At 48.3% G+C, this 14,826-nt stretch overlaps 1 protein-coding gene across 1 annotated transcript in view; it reads left to right on the top strand.

The window, feature by feature from the left end:
- Window positions 1-4,609: 4,609 nt before the first annotated feature.
- LOC138566703 (adenosine deaminase domain-containing protein 2-like) overlaps window positions 4,610-14,826 on the top strand; it is a 1,803,535-nt gene continuing 1,793,318 nt past the window's right edge. The window contains exon 1 of the mRNA XM_069644294.1: window positions 4,610-4,711. The gene's annotated coding sequence lies outside the window, so the exon portion shown is untranslated. The remainder of the gene's footprint in view (window positions 4,712-14,826) is intronic.

The following is a 14,826-nucleotide window of genomic DNA, read 5'->3' as shown; positions in this document are numbered from 1 at the left end:
CAGAGTCAGGGAAGCATATTGGTGGCCATCCATGGACCAGGAGATTCGCTCCATGATAGAGCGATGCCACGAGTGTTTAAACAGCGACAAAAGATTGAAGATTCGCCAAGCACCTCTCATACCCACCGAGATACCGGAAACAGTATGGTCCAAAGTGGGCATAGACTTTATCGGACCCCTGGAAGCGATGTCAGCAGAACACAAATACGGAATTGTACTAGTCGACTACCTATCCAAGTGGGTGGAAGCAGAGTTTGTTCCAAACATAACTACAGAAACGGTTATAGAGGTGCTTACCGAAATTTTTCAAAGGGAAGGGCTCCCCAATGAAGTAGTCACGGACAATGGGGTGCAACTAGTTTCTAGAGACATGGAGGAGTTTCTCAAAAAGAACCACATCAAGCAAAAAAAGGCGGCCCTGTATCACCCTCAAGCAAATGGACTCGTGGAAAGGGCGAACAGGTTCATTAAAGGGGCCATCCAACTTGCAATGGCCTCGGGCATGGACCCCCTCAAGACTACAAAGGAAGCCATAGCAGCACATAGACTCACTCCGAATGGCATTACCCATGTATCCCCATTCAAAATGTTGAGAGGGAGGAGTGCGGCATCAACACTTATCCCGCCTTGGCTGTCTAAAATAAGAATAGATGAAGAGGTAGATATGGCAGACGTAGTATGGCGCATTACAAGAAACAAGTCACGCATGAAATTGTGGAGTGACAGAAGAAGGAGAACGAAGCAAGCGCCCAGCATCGAAAGAGGGGACTGGGTCAAAATCAAACTACCAAGAAAAGATCAAGACACAGGTTCCCGGTATAGTCAACCCATACAAGTTACTCATAAAGGGACAAATCACGTCCGCACAGAAGACGGGCGCGCGTGGAACTTCGAAAGAGTAGCTTTGTATCAACGCAGACAAGAAAGACTTAAGACTCCAGAAACCCCACGCACTGAAGCAGAAATGGAGGATGTGGGGAATGAAGAACCAGAACCAGGGAGAAGCGATGGAGAGAGAGAAGAATCAGAGAATCAACCGGAAGAACCCTATGTAAGCCCCGAACCGGTTCCGCAGGGACCTTGCCCGGGAACCAGTGAGAGGCCCAGAAGGGAGCATAAAAGACCGGTAAGATTCAATGACTTTGTGTTACAGTGACCCCTCTCCCATTGTGATAAAGGGAGGTGTGTAGAGATGTCGCGAGAGCGCCCGCTCTCGCGAGATCTCGAGCGTAACGAAGCCCCGCCCCCGCGCGCTACGCGCGCATTACGGGACGAGCGGAGGACGCAATAGGAGCGTCTCCCCGGGCTCCTCCGAGCACGGGAAATCAAGAGGACTTGCGAACCACCCGACACTGCACTCGCAGCCCCATATGTTGTTGGCCACGTTGGCCTTTTGTTAGAGCACCACTGCTAGGGTTATTTGTAAGAACCACCCATGTTTATGCAATAAAGCCTGTTTGGACAACCCGCAGCTTCCTGCCTCCTGAGATTCATTATACTACAGATTGCCATTCCGGCAAGCTTGCAGGATCAAATAGTTGCATTGGCACACTACGGACACTGAGGAATTGTTGCCACAAGAAGACAACTCAGAACCAAAGTGTGGTTCTCACAGATGGACGAGAGGGTGGAACAAGTACTAGTTAAATGCCTAGCGTGCAAGGCAGCAACTCCACGCACTTTTCCTGAGCTTCTCAAGATGACACCATGCCACTACAGGTATGGGACGAGGTTGCCATCGACATGTTCGGTCCACTAGGTAATAGCAAGTATGTACTTGTGATCATCGATGAAATGTCTAGATTCCCTGAAGTTCACTTAATTCATTCCACCAGTGCCCACGAGGTGATCCCGGCATTAGACAAAACATTGTTTGTTTGTTTGTTTATTTACATAGCACACCTAACCCGTAGGTATCTGGGCGCGTTGACATAGGTTACAGGAAATAATAATTCAGAAGACAAAAAATACAGAATGAGCAGATACAGACAATTATTTACATTACAATGCAAATGTTACCTAAAAAAACAAATTGATGACATTAGGGACAAAGGTAAACTTGCCCCCATTCTTCTATTGGATCTCTCTGCAGCATTTGACTTAGTGGACCATAAAGTTTTATGTGATCACCTAAAATCAGCTGCCTTCTTTTCTGACGAAGCTACCGCCTGGACACAATCCTTTCTGGACATTCGCACAACTATGGTTTTCTACCCAACTGCATCAGCGGAGCCTGTACCAATCATCTGCGGAGTACCGCAGGGGTTGTGTCTCTCCCCTACGATGTATAACATTTTCGCAAAGCCCTTATTTGATGATCTTATCAAGCTGGGTGTCCCCTACACTAACTATGCCGATGACAACCAGATTCTTTTGCTGACTATGGAATTCCCTGTATCGTGAAATCTGATAATGGACCGACCCCCATTCAGCTGACATGATTTTGCCATGTTTGCGGAACACCTCCGGTTCCAACATTGCAAAGTCACATCCCTGTGGCTGCAAGCAAATGGGACAGTGGAGAGATTTATGGGCAACCTAAAATGCACTCTACAAGTATGCTCAATCACTAAAGGATCCTTCATGCAGGCAATATGCACCTTGTTGCGAGATTACAGAAACACTCCACATAGCTCTACAGGAACATGTCCTTCGGCACTAATGTTTGGGCCAGTCATAAGAACCACACTGTCCCACAATCCCAACGTTTCTCTCTCTACCGAATGTGCGGACACGGCCCGGATAAAAGTTAAGGAAAGCAAAAGCAAAATGAACGAGTATGCTGACCATAGGCTAAAGCAAAGCCCAGCAACTTCCAAATAGGAGATCAGGTACTGGTACGGCAAAGCTAGGACTCTAAAGCGGTCCCCGCTTTCAAATCAGAGCGAATGAAAGTGACTCACGTACAAGGGTCCATGATAACAATGGCCAGCCTCACTGGCACTGTCACCAGAAACTCTTCATTCTTTCGGGGCATTTGAAGGTGAAGAACATCAGGAAAACAGCAACCCCACAGGAAGCGAGGACTCATCTGACCTGGACTCTGAATACAGAGAAGGCGACATGGACGCCAATGATAGTGACAGTGACTGCAATGCAGTAAATACCCCTTACATGCGTAGCCCTTCTCGAAGGGTGGTTTGCAAGCATTCTAGCTCGATTGAAGAAATGAACTAAGACCCTACGCTTCTTGCTAAGCAACGGGGATATGTAATGTCCTTTTTCTGTTATTAATGTTATGAAGGTACACCCTGTCCCATTTCAGTTGTTGTGCCGTGGGTTGAAACTCATGTGTTGTAGGCGGAGCGCCCGCCCGTGCGCCAGTTCGCGCCTAAAGATTAAAGGATTAACAGCCTGATTCAACGGCTCCACGTTTCATTGCATGCTGTCTTATTTGCCTGCTATATTCAAGTGACCATGTCTATGTTAACATCTAACAGAGCCCCTCCATCGATTTAGCATTTAACTTAAAGCACTGGGTGCTACCCTTGAAAGTACTGAATGAGGAAATGGGATTTGGAGGTAATTTCTAACTCATCTGTATACACTTACAAAATCCGCTTTTGCCAGCCTCTACCGTATGGGGGAGGGTTTGCTAGGTAACACTAGCACATGATACAGTGCCTTTATAACATCAATTTCTATTGGTAGATGTGGCATGGGGGTGGGTGCAGGCAGTGCTGGTCATTGGGCCAGCTCTCGCCGGATCCGAGATCTGGTACCAGATGTGTAGGCGGATCGCGGGATCCGGCCAGAGTCAGCTGCCCCAAACCCCTGCTCTGCACTGGGGAGGGAGAAGAAAAAAACGTGCTGCGAGCAAATTGTAACTTCCTCTAGTGACCCCATGCATGTCATAAGAGGAAGTTACAGTCCTCCACCACGACAGGGTTTATTTGTTTATTTATGCAATGTTTTCGGATACATGGACCTGGATTATTTATTTATGCAATGTTTATCCTACAAACATTGCATAAATAAATAAATACACAGGTATCCGACAAATATTGCATAAATAAATACCCCTATTAACATCACACACGATCCAGCCACCCAACTGCTTTCAGTGGGGAGCTGCAGGCGCTGTGCTGGGTGTGGTTCAAGTAAGGAAAACGTTGCTTATTGCGAACAGAAATCACTGTGTTTGCATAGTACACAAGGGGAAGTTTTTTTAAAAAAAATGGAATGCAAATTGTGCATTTTAAAGAATATTTTCTCAGCAACACTGACTCTTCAAAACTATTATCCGCATAGTAAAGTAACTCATCACCAGTGCCATGGAAGTGGTTTAAAGTGGAATTGTTATATAGTTTGAAAAAGAAGCAGCATGAAAGAAATAGTCCTGTTAGAAACCTTTACTTTGGACATTTACTTTGATCGGAGGTCAACTGCCAGCCCCGCCCCACTTTACCCCGCCTCCTCGAGCACCTCCCTCCAAACTCCACCCCCACCCCGGCCCTTGTGGGAATCCGCACCAATTTTTTTCCATTTCCACCACTGGGTGCAGGTGCTCTGATTGGTGAAACTGACTGTCACTTGCAGTGACACATACTACTGCTGCCCGAATATCTGCAGCGCTAGTCTACACCTTCCACCCGCCTCTCATGACAAATCCACCAATACAAAGTGTTGATGCTGCGCGGCTAGGCGTGCTGCGCTTCCTAACGTCACGGGTTGCGCCTCTGAAATTTCGTCTCCGCGTGGGCCCTGCAACGTAAGTCCCAATAGTTTAAATGTACGTCTGATTTCGATGTGGCGTTATCGCATTGGTATTTCTCTTCAAAAGCGTTGTAATGTGGTTCTTTAGTTGAATCGCTTCAGTTGAAGCGATCAAACACTTTAAGCCACTTTATTAGTGGTCGTGTAAACGAAGTAGTGGAGGACAGTCGTTGTCCTAGGTACCTGAGACAGTGAAACTCTCGAGCAATGAATGCCATTGTCCTTGAAGAGCTACGTGTAGATGTGGAAAGACAATTTGAGTTTTTTTTTTATCTATTCAACACATTGATCGGCTCCAGTTAGGTTGAGCTGCATGAAAATGTTACACTGCACTCCTCATTAAGCATAGCTCTCAACCATTTGTGTTGTTGCAAAGGTGGATAAAAACACCCGATTTTAGTTTTGGCGGGTGAGAGGCCCATTGAAACGAATGGGCGTGCTGGAGGCTTGGCGGATGAGTCAGCTGCTTACAAGGCGGGTGGTACCCGCCAAAAGCGTGTGAGTTGAGAGCTATGCATTAAGGCTTTCGCAAGATTTGTCAAATATCCATTAGATGGTGTCCCTAGATGCAGAAGACTATTCTGACCATACTGCAATTGCTCTTGGAAGGTCGTGTGTGTTTATATTTAACTATCAAGCATTCCTTATTGCTGCAAAGAACACTTGTATGTTCTTTGTAAACTGAAACTTACTGAAACAGTATGTTTAGATTTTGGTGTCCTTCCTTTTCTACAGTACAGACCAATCTGTAACGAGCTTTGGCAATATGCCTCGCTTTTTTTAAAAGCATGAATGGTTGAACGTGGTTGTGTTGTTGGATGTATGAGCTGGCGAATGCGGTTCTATGGGTTGATGGATGAGTGGGTAAATATGGATTGATGAATATTGGTTGACATGGGTGGATGAATGGTTAGTAAATACAAGCGGATGGATGGGGGCATTAATATAGTGGTTGGATGAGCGGGTTAATGTCCCATCAGTGGATGGAATGGATAGGTGTTCAAAGACCTTGGCTGTGAGGTCAGCGGTGCAGGCTGCACTCCTATATCCACTAATATGTGGCTTCTTTAAGTAGGTTATACATTTTGTATCTTGGATATAATGTACCGATTACTTACAGGTAATCTTCATTACTCCTAGTCCTACTCTTCCTCGTCACATTACTTACCTCATGAGGCACCCGCCTCTGACACAGGACCTTCTTCTATTTCTTCTTATTTCTATAACTCCTCCCCCACACCCACGTCACTTAGTTTCATATTACCAATGGGACCTTCCCCGCAGGGAGGGTGAGGAGGGTCGTCAGTACTGTGACGAGGAAGAGTAGGACTAGGAGTAATGAAGATTACCAGTAAGTAATCAGAACATTACCTCCACGTCCACTCTTCATCGTCCCAGTACTTACATCATGAGGTATACCAAAGCAACAAACTGGCAAAAAGGTCCCAATGAGACACAGTCAAAACAGTGCAGAAACACACACCTTTAATAACTCCAAATTTACATCCCCACAGACAAAACTCCAACCCCGAAGGAACCAACCCCCGAGTGGGAGACATTCAACCTATAGTGGTTGATGAAGGTGCTCTGATCAGCCCAAGTGGCAGCTCTACATATCTCCTGTCGAGAAACCCCCCTTGCATCGGCCCATGAGGCCGCCAAACCTCTGGTGGACCACCCCTGAACGTGCGCAGGCACAGGCAGGCCAGAAGCCACTTAGGCCATGGAGACCACAACACGGATCCATCGGCTAATGGACACTACAGATGCTTTAGCCCAGCCCCAGCCGGGCCAAAAGTAATCAAAAGACTGTCAGAGTGGCGGAAAGGGGCAGTTCTAGCCAAGTACTCCAAAACCGCCCACCGCACATCAATGTTATGCCAAGCCACTTCCTCTGGCGTTTGCGGATTTTGAAAAAAGGCAGGGAGAACCAGATCCTGAGAGGTGTGAAAACGAGAAACCACTTTAGGGAGAAATTTCGGATTACACCTCAGCACCACCCAGTCCGGCAGAACCCTCAGGAAAGGGGGGTGACATAACAGAGCCCCAATCTCCCCAAGCCTACGGGCATAAGTTATGGGAATCGGAAAGGCAGTCTTCAAGTCCGATGTTTCATATCAATCTCGGAAATGGGCTCAAAGGGAGGCCCTTGAAGAAACTTTAAGACAAGAGGGAGATCCCAAGGAGGAAGCCCCTTATAAGTACAAGGACGGGAAGAAGAAAAACCCCTGAGCAACTTCCCCACCAACACCTCCCCATCCAAGTGCCCATCAGAGTCCCCTAAAAGGAATTTTATGGAGGCCCACTGAGAGCGAAGCGTGGAAACCACCAGGCCCTTGTCAAACCCATCCCGGAGGAATTGAAGGATAGCAGGGAGGCCAGAACGCAGGGGAGGTATCCCAGACCGCCCACACCAGTCCCGGAAATGGCTCCAATGTCTGCCGTAAACCTTCAGAGTGGAGGGTCTAAGAGCATTCATTATGGACTCCACCACAGGACCAGAAAACCCCTGCGATATCAGCCTAGCCCGCGCAATATCCACACTGCCCATTGTATCTGGCGGACCCCCAACCGCAGCTCCCCCAGAAGGGGACAAGGCCACTTCAGAACCAGCCAAGGCCCCCGGCACCGAAGCTCCAAAAGAGAGGGGAACCAACTCCGGCGGGGCCAGAATGGAGCCAACAACAATACTGTCACCCTGGACACTCTGATGCGCTGAACCACCCGGGGCAGAAGAGGAATAGGTGGAAAGGCATAAAGGAGACCCTGAGGCCACTGCACAGAGAGGGCGTCCACCCCCCATGCACCCTCTGCCTGAAAACGAGAGCAGAAGAGGGGAAATTTTGCTTAGGCTGGAGATGAAAACAGGTCCAGAACAGGGGTCCCGAACCTGACACAGATCTCCGCAAAAACCTGAGTCGACAGGACCAGTTCCACCAAGGAGGGAAACCGGCGGCTGAGAAGATCCGCCCAAACATTGTCCACCCCCCTGATATGCGAAGCCACCAGGGACACCAGATGTGATTCTCCCCATGCCCCTATCTGAGCTGCCAGGGCATTTAAGGAGCGGCGGGAACCCCCTTGGCGGTTGACGTAAGCCAAAGCTGTCGTATTGTCCGTCCGGACCAAAACTGCCCGGCCCACCAGCAACCTCCTGAAGCACACCAGAGCCCGGAGAATGGCACACAACTCTCGCCAATTGGATGTTTGATGGCTCTCTCCCGGATCCCACAACCCCTGAGCAGAGAGGACCCCCAACGTAGCTCCCCAGCCCCTTCCACTGGCGTCGGTATTAAGTGTGGTCACAGGAGGAATGATCAGGGACAGCCCAGCCCGAAGTTTCGGAACCCCCAACCACCACTGCAGGGAGACCCGCAGCGCTGGGGACACCGGAATCCAGGCCTCGAAAGCTTGAGATGAAGGGAGCCACTGGGAGAGAAGGTAGGACACCAGGGGGCGTAGATGAAGACAGGCCCATGGAAAAAGAAACACGCAAGAAGCCATGTGCCCCTGCAATGTCAGAAATAGGCGGGCCGGGACATACTGCCTCCTGAGAACCCTGCCCAGAACAGCCAGCAAGCGGCGGGCCCTCTCCAGGGACAGGAACACCCTCCCCATCCTGGTGCAAACCTGTGCACCAATGAAAACTAGATCCTGAGAAGCCTCCAGTTGAGACTTCTGCCAGTTCACCAGGAAACCCCCAGTCCTGCAATGCCTGACAGACCAATCGGAGATGAGAAATGACAGTCTGCCGGCACGACGCTTTGATCAACCAATCGTCCAGGTAGGGAAATATCTGAATGCCCCGCAGATGTAAGTGCGCCACCAGGGGAGACACCAGCTTGGTGAAAACTCTGGGGGCAGATCGCAGTCCGAACGGGAGCACCCTGAACTGAAAATGTCGGGATCCCACTGCAAAGCGAAAGAACTGCATCTGCCAGGGACGGAGAGCCACATGGTAATAAGCGTCCTGGAGATCCAGATATGTCATCCAATCCCCCTTTAATAACATCGGAAGAATGTTCTGTAAAGTCTCCATCTTGAAGTGTTCCTTTTGGACAAAGCAGTTCAGGGCTTTGAGGTCCTGAATTAGATGGTACTTCCCCGAAGGTTTGGGGACCCGGAACACTCGTGAGTAGAACCCCTGACCCTGAACAGGGAGATGAATGGGCATGATGGCCGCCTTCAACACTAATTCGGAGAGAGCGGCGTCTATGGCCAACCTCTTGAGCCGAGGCTTGGGAACCACAGTCCGAACCATGCAATGCTGGACAGGAGGAGACAGGAAATGCACTTGATACCCCCATTGCACTGTGCCCAGAACCCATGAGTCGGAACACCACCTTTCCCATACTGGAAAACACTGCTGGAGCCGCCTGCCCACTGGTAATTCAAAACCGTCAGGACTTCGGTGCCGGCCCAGGACATGAAGAGCATGGAGGACCCCCATACCCCCCAGTTCTCCGAAAAGAATGTGATGAGGAGCCAGGAAAAGACCTGCTGGTCACTGGACCAGCCCCAGAGGAAGACTTCTTGGCCGTTGAAGGAGGCTTGCGTCAAAGTTTGTCAGCATGTTTGTCCGCCCTAAAAACTTTGTGCACCTTATCCTCAAGGCAATCGCCAAAAAGCCTGGACCCAGTGAAAGGAAGTTTCAGGGCAGCCGCCTTCTGAGACCGATCAGTCTTCCAGTCCCTTAGGTGCAAATGCCTCTGGGCAGATACACCAGCCCCCATGGCCATGGCTGAGCCACGCACCCCATCAAAAGCCAGATCGCCCTAAAGCTCAACCTGTCTCTGCATGTCTGTAAGCAAAAGGGCACAATCCGAGCCTTCATTGACAGCCTTTTTCAACCCCCTGAAACCTTTCAACACCGTTTCAGCTGTGTAGGAACCATAGATATTTGCTCGAAGGGCCAGATGCACCCCTGCATGAACCTTCTTAAGGCCGGAATTAACTCGGCGGTCCACTGGATCCCGGACGGCCGCCTCCTCGGCCGACATAGAGGAGCGACCCACCAGGCTGTCGAGGATATCGTCGACCTCAACTGGATCAGACAGCAAAGTTTCGCCCTTCAATGGGTAAAGTTTGGACATGAAGCGGGGCATTGCAATCTTCTCCGGGTCATGCCATTCCCGGAGGATTTTATCCCGGATATCGGAAACCAATGGCAACCCCTTCCTAGGTTTATGCCTATACTGGCGAATAGAAGGGTCGGCCCCCTCCACCGGCACCAGGGGCTCTGAAAATCCCATGCAATCCCCAACTTGAGCCAGCACCTCCTCCACTCCCTCTCTGTCCAGATACTTCCCTTCAGCATCAGCCGAAGAGGAACAAGAAGAGGCCGATGACTCAGCGCCAGAAGAAGAGGAGGATGAGGAAGACAGATGCCTGCGCTTGTGTCCATGAGCATGTGTGCGACTCCCTCTGTGATGCTTAAGCAGCTTCTTCAACTCCTTTCTGGTCAGGGAAATAGGCTTAGCCTTCTTCTTTATCTTTCTGTGTAACTCAGGAGAAGAGGAAGACGAAGAAGAAGAAGACGGGACCAGATGCCTGCTCTTTGCAGAATGTTTTCCCATGTTGAGTAAGCCCAAAAACAGTGACCAAGGAAGCCTGCTTCACCAAAGACCCCTGCACACTGAACCAAGGCTCCACATACAAACAATTGCTAACGTGGCTCTCCCACATTCAAATAGAGGCCAGAAAGAACAACAACCAATAGGAATAACATTAATTAATTCCTATGGCAACACTGCTTGCAGCACCAGAGGAGGAGCCCACCCACCTCCGGAGCACGTGGATCACAAGAAAAAGGAGCCGCCAATCCGTGCACAGCCGCCCATGCAGCATGGCCATGCAACAGGAAAACATGCCCCTGCTTACCTTAACCCGGGTCCGTTCTCCAAGAACCCGGGCCACGATGCCCTGCGCTGGCCAAAGCCCAGCAGAAACCAGGCATGGCAGCCTGACTCAACCGGGTCCCAAGCCCCGCAGGGAACCCAGGAGTCTTGCCACACCTGAGGGAGCCGAAGGCCCCGTCACACAGCCCCACCAGGGGGCCAGCATTCGGAGCTCCCCAGCGCCCCGCGCCGGGAAGAAAACAAGCCCAACCTGCCGGAGGCAGGAAAAATTAAACTAAGTGACGTGGGTGTGGGGGAGGAGTTATAGAAATAGAAGAAGGTCCTGTGTCGGAGGCGGGGTGCCTCATGAGGTAAGTACTGGGACGAGGAAGAGTGGACGTGGAGGTAATGATTCTCATACTCAATGTTTTGTCTCTAATATAGTTGAGTTTTATTCAAACCATTCTGCAATAGATATACTTTCTCAAAGCAGGTGCTTATTGGGATAGCCAATGCATTTCGGAATGCATTTCCTTCATCAGGGCCTATTAATAGTGATTTTAAGACACAAATTCAAATTTCAACATCACCAAAATAACGGCATGATCAAAAAAACAATATAATGACCAAAATTCACAAGTCCATAATGTACATTGATTATGCCAACCACATTCATTCAATTTCAATTATCGTATACATTAGTCCAGTTATTCAATGTGTCAATGTATGTGGGGAAAATGTAGTGCCACCATTTTAAAACCCAATAGTGAAGAATTCCTGTATGAATACGGGAATGATATATATTGAATAATGGTGAGCGTGTGGCCATGAGACAACCTGAAAAGAAGAAGGAAAATGAAAATGAATCCTCACTTAAAGGTGTAAACAAATACTCATGTATGTGGAGAAAGAAACTAAAACTGACCTTGCTGTCCTGTAGAGAAATGGTGCTTGCAAAATGGCTGGAAGAATTCTAAACGTGATTGCATGCGATCATGCGCTCGAAACTAGGTTTCCCAAGGAAATCTGCAACTACGTATACAGGGTAAGTGAGAACCTGTATTTGGATTTTTAAGGATATAATCAATCTCAATTAGGGCTCTGGCTTACCTAGTGTAGTGGGAGTAATAGCCTCAGCTCTCAGTGAAACCGCGGGGACGTGCGTTTCGCTACGAGCTTGTCTATTGTTATGCGTCACCATGGGAACGCCATGGAGCCAAGGGGAGCGGAAAAGTGGCGGCCATATTAGACTGTAGCATAGACCTATATCCAGGCGATATAGTGTGTAAATAAACGTGTGTAAACCTAGCACTATGTTCAGAAAAGAGAAATTTACCACACAAATGCTAATGTGTGTCAAAAATGAAACAAAATAAAAGCATACCACATACAAAATAAATTGTGCGTTTTCGAATGTTAAAAATAAATCCAGTGTTTGCAAAAGGTACAGATAAATCAAGTGTTAAAAAATGGTACAAAAGACCTGAACCGATTAAGGTGAATCGCACTGCTTTCCCATTATAACGATTCCTTATAGCAAACTAATTACGATGTGCAAGAATCCCATTTGATGATGTGATTATAACTGCATCACGGCATGGAAAAGCCGGATGATGGTGCTGTGGACAGAACAAATATTCCTAAGGCAGTATAGGTGAAACTACTCAAATGGATAGGTGAACATGTTGAGAACGGGATTGATGCTGAGCTAATAGAAGCCCTCATACATGTCAAAAGGTAGCAGATTGGTGCTTGGAAATCACAAACAACGCGCATGGCCAACCCCTCACAAACAAAGCTTATCAAAAGGCCGAACTGCTGACCAGCTTGTCCATGAAGCATAAGAAAGGGCAGCAAGCAGTATAGGTTGTTGCAAGGGAGGCTGAAGGAATTTTAGTAGGGCTGTGGAGAATGGACCATTACTGAAGGTGAGTCTAGGACATCCCTTCTCATCTCCCCCATGGACACAGAAAATCCCCAAACATCAGCACCTACTGAGATGCGCAGTTATGCCAGTTGGCATCATAAGGTGGTGGATGAGCAGGTTTACAAAGGCTGATGGTGTGTTGGATTCTTACAGGAGTAGAGAGAATGGAAGGAAAGGCACAATGGTCCCACGCAGGAGTATAACAGAGATTCTAGGTCTCAGGGAATGGTGTATAGCCATGCAACGACCGGAACGGTGTCAAGAGTATAGTCTTTAAGTTGAGACAGAATAAAGAGAACTACCCATTGGTTCTAACCAGCTTGCACACATCTATGGAATATTGTATTCGAATTAGATGAACTAGGACCCATCGTAGGTATTAAGCACAGGCCCAAGAAAGCTGAGTAGGGCAGCATCAGGAAAGAAAGAAAAGCTGTGGCTGCGTATGCAGTGAACAGACACTGGTGAACGGAGTGAGAAGGAAGATCATGCAGAACATGAGGGCCAGATATGCTAGAAGTGGCTGCCATTTTAGCATGACCGGCTGGAGCAGAAGAGAAAGATGGTGCTAGGTCAGAAGCAACTTAGGGTGGCCAACTTATTTAGATCCTTTGTGGGACACTTGCCCACAAGGCAATGATGACATCACAGCTTCATTCAATTTGGCCCGCCCCATTTGTAATTTAAACAATTTGTTAATGGCTCTTAACACCTGGCTTTATTGCAATGCAAATGGTTTGTCCTTTGGAGATGATGGTGACATATTTTAACTGGAAACATGACCATCCTGGCCCTAGGAACAAAGCTTTAGCATTGGAAAGAAGACTGGTGTTGGAGCGTTCGCAGCAAGACAAAAGGGGCCGCAGAGCCACCCATAGAAAGAAAACTGCAGGCGGCAGCGCCGTGTTGTTTAGACGGCCACTTCAGTTTGCAGAGTGGCTGTGCTGGACGCAGGTTGTCCCGATTTGCTGTCTCCCGAGATTGACACTCCAGGGAACAAAGCAAGTCGGGACATCCTGCACAGCCACTCTGCAAACTGCGGTACAGAGTCTCCAAATACGGGACGATTCCGCAAAACACGGGACAGTTGGCCACCCAAAAGCGACTGCCCACATGGTATGCCCCGGGACAAGGGAACAAGACTAGGTCGTAGGGTAAGCAGTGGATGCATACACCAGGTGTGGTCGCTGTAGAGCAGGACTGTAGCGGCAGACAGCGAAGCAGGTCTTGTAATGGGCGGAATGAGTGCACACGCTTCCTCCCATGGTTCTTTTGAGGCTGTCTGCTGAACGTGTCCGCATGTCACTTCCCGAGGAGTTGCATGCAAGGGTGCGCTCAGGGACATCACAGTACTGCTTCAGAAAGCCAGGGCTTGTGTGGGTGAAATGCATGGAACAATTGTGTTAACCTGTCTTCTGTAATAGACAAGCCAGGTTCACAGGACTATCCCTGAAGACCCCAACGCTCCCAATTAGCCAAATACTGTATTCTACACCCCCCCCACTTCTGTAATCTAGAATGCGCTGAACCACATTGATCTCAGAATGGCCCATAATCAAAAATATATCTAAAAAATATTTTTAAACAAAGTCTGTATGCAAAGTATTGAGCAAATGAAGCTCAAACTCAAGTGTGAAGCACTAAGAGGCATCCATTGACAGACTGCAGGCAGGAAAGTTGCATCTGGGTAAGTGCTTATTTCTTTTTTTAAATAAGCACTAGTTGCGGTTTTCTTTCTAAGTTTTCTGGGCTGGAGGAGCCCGTAAAACTTAGAAAGAAAACCGCAGCTTTTAAAACGTTGTATTTATGTTTGCGGTGGCTTCAGCTTTGAGCTCCCTGGGCTCCAAGCTGAAGTCAACGCAAACATAAATACAACGTTGTATTTAAAAACGCTGCAGTTTTCTTTCTAAGTTTCTCGTGCTCCTTCGAGCCGAGGGAGCCTGAGAAACTTGGAAAGAATAACCGCAGCGTTTTTAAATACAAACACGTTGTATTTCTGCCTGCTGTGGCTTTCACTTTGCCTCCTGGGCTCCCTCGTTTGCTCAAAGGTTTACATGGGAACTTTCATAAAAAATATGTTTAAAGTAGGTTTTAGACTATTGCCCATCTTTTAAGGCAATAATATTGTAGAGCGCACTATTCCTTTAATGGGGCAAAGTGCTGCCCATGCAATCGCCTAGCTGGTTTTAGAAGGGACACCTGGAACACAGGGTCAATACTCCTAGAGTTTGAAACTTAATAGCAAGTGTGGAAACCACCATCACAATGTGAAATGCTCCAAAACATGCTTTAACTTTTTATGAGTCTAGTAGGTTGAGTTTAAAGGAGAGCCACAACGACAGTGGT

This window comes from Ambystoma mexicanum, chromosome 2p (genome assembly GCF_040938575.1).
Source record: "Ambystoma mexicanum isolate Mex_15411 chromosome 2p, UKY_AmexF1_1, whole genome shotgun sequence".
In the NCBI taxonomy this organism is placed as follows: Eukaryota; Metazoa; Chordata; class Amphibia; order Caudata; family Ambystomatidae; genus Ambystoma; species Ambystoma mexicanum.
The sequence above is the reverse complement of the archived record's forward strand: the minus strand, read 5'-3'. Positions and strand labels throughout refer to the sequence as shown.